Source organism: Schistocerca nitens, chromosome 7 (genome assembly GCF_023898315.1).
Source record: "Schistocerca nitens isolate TAMUIC-IGC-003100 chromosome 7, iqSchNite1.1, whole genome shotgun sequence".
NCBI lineage: Eukaryota > Metazoa > Arthropoda > Insecta > Orthoptera > Acrididae > Schistocerca > Schistocerca nitens.
Window position 1 is genome coordinate 305,969,046 of NC_064620.1, and position 2,500 is coordinate 305,971,545.

At 57.5% G+C, this 2,500-nt stretch overlaps 1 pseudogene; it reads right to left on the bottom strand.

Annotated features, from left to right (window-relative positions):
• LOC126197783 (large subunit ribosomal RNA) overlaps positions 1–2,500 on the bottom strand; it is a 7,752-nt pseudogene that overhangs the window by 2,245 nt on the left and 3,007 nt on the right.

Sequence of the window (2,500 nt, forward strand, 5' to 3'; positions counted from 1 at the left end):
TCGGCCCAACACCGACCCAGCTGGTAGCTGGACTTAATGACGTCGCCATTCCACCGTAAGGCATTATCCAACTGATGGATTTCTCGTCTGAGGGAATCCTGGGACACACCTTCAGCAGCCACACCCAGTCCCTCCATCTTTGCGAGGCGCTTCCTCCGGAGAAGAGGACCCAGCCAGCGGGCTGCTGGGACCCCCAGGCCCCCATGAGAGACAGGAGCATGAAAGTACCCAACAGGAGTGTCCGCTGGCAGGTGGAGCCAGGATCTAATAGCTTTGCGCACGCAAATATCGAGGGACGAGAGGGCCCCTAAACGTGTCCTTCCCAGGGCCAGGCCATGAAAAATGCCCGGCAGGATAACTGAACAAAGGGAAAATAGTCTTTGCTGAGGTTTAAGTGGTGCCCTCGTGATGATGTCCAACTGTTTCTCGACCTCCCGCCGAGGATGGAAGAGGCTGCGCCCACATGTGGTGAATTGCAGGCCCAAGTACTTAAAAGAATCACCCATCGCCAGCGCCGGTATGTTGTTATTACCTGCCCGAAAAATGACTGACTTGTCAACCTTGACCTTCTTCTCCCGACCTGATGCAACCAGGGCGAGAGAGAAGCACTTCCTTGGGTTGATCTCGAGACCGAGGTCACCCAGGGCCGCTGTAGCGATGGTGATTAGTTCCTGCAATCCATCCTTCGTCTCGGCGAACAATAGAAGGTCGTCCGCGAACGCAGCAGCATTAATTCTTCGGCCGAGAATACGGGCACCAACATGCTCAGGAAGACGGGAAAGGAGGATGTCTATAGACATATTGAAGAGGATGGGGGATAAGGGATCACCTTGCCGCACACCCCTCGAAGGCCGCACTAGGTCTGACGACTTCCCAGCACCGCAGATAACCGTCGAGCCCGCCTCATAGCATCCCAGGATGTAGTCAATGAACTCGACCGGCAGACCATGGGCCCTCAGCACAGGACCAAGGGCACCATGGGCCAGCGAGTCGAAGGCCTTTGACACATCCAGAGATGCTACATACAGCGAGCTAGCAGTGGCCCGCGCCTGGGTCATCGCCAGATCCAGAAGAAAGGTGTTGTGGAGCATCCCATCCTGTGGGATGAAAGCCCGCTGACGACCGTCCAAGACACAGTGGCGCATAAGGCGGCCGACCAGAACCTTGTGAAAGACCCTGGTCAGCACCGAACACACCGTGATAGGACGGAAGTCAGCAGGGGATGCTGCGGCGGTCTTCTTGGGCAGCAAGGTAGTACGAGCCTGTAGGAGACGGGATGGGAGGGAACGTGAGAGGAGTAGGAGGTTGAGGAATTTATGAAGAGCCTCACGAGGAAGGCGACGTAGCTGGGACGGTGTAAGGCGATCAGGGCCTGCAGCAGAGTTGCGAGGTGGAAGAGCTGCAGCAACCTCATCTGCAGTAATGGGTGCCCACAGAACTTGGAAGGGCACACACTTACAGAATGGCAGCAGCTTACCTGAGAGACCCTCCCCACGTGGAGGCCGAGACCTGACACGAGGGGGAGTAAAGAGATCCCTCCAAAACTCAATCAGCCCCGGGATGGTGGGTGGCTGATGGAGAAGCGTGCCATCGAGAAGACCATTGATACAGCGCGCTGAGTTCTTCTTAAAAGCACGCTGCACCACAGCATACTCCCACCTTCTTCTCGCCCGCTTCCGTTCAGGCGGCCGTTGAAATGCCTTACCAGGAGCATGACAAAGAGATGGTTCCCTGCTACCTAGTTCGTCAAGAGCAGGAACAAGCATAGCTTGGATGGTACTCCGGCTGGCAGTGGGGCCCAAGGCCACAACTGCGTCAAGTGAGCGGAAACGCGGGCCCGACGAGGGCAACTCTGCAATTAGGGACCAGATAGCCCGATCGGCGTCCTCCCCTGGAGAAGATGACTGTGAGGAGGAAGAGGCCACAGCAGATCCGTCTGCAGAGCCCTGAAGATCTTGGTTTCTCATTGAGAGCTCGGCAGCAAAGGTGGCCACCATGTTCTTATGGGCCTGCCCCCTGCGCTGACACTTGACAGATTCAAGTGTGCGCTCCGGGAAGGCTTTAGCAAGCTCTTGATTGAAGAACCTGCAGCCCTGCAGGGACAAAGTCGCCTCAGCATGCGCAAGACGGAGCAGCTCTTCTTCCGACCACCTGGCCTTCTTCCTTTCCGTTTGCACATCCGCGTTGGCGGCATCAGGGTGGGCACGACGACGATGAACGCCGAGCCCGGTCTTGGTTGAAAAGGACCGCTGGCATTCAGGGCAGACAGCGGGGAGCGGCGCTCGACCCGCGCTGGTTGGCTGGCTGGATTGCTCGTCAGCTGGCACAGGCACTCCAGTGGGAGGCCTGGTACCTTGATTTCTTCTCGTAGTTGCACCAGCTGGAAAAAAGGCAGGGGGGGAGGTAACCCCCAAGCCCCGAAAGTTCACCCTGCTCTGTCGGTCGGAAAGCTCTGAGAAGGCACAGAGTTCTGTGCCTCCCTCGGCTCCCCTCACGACTC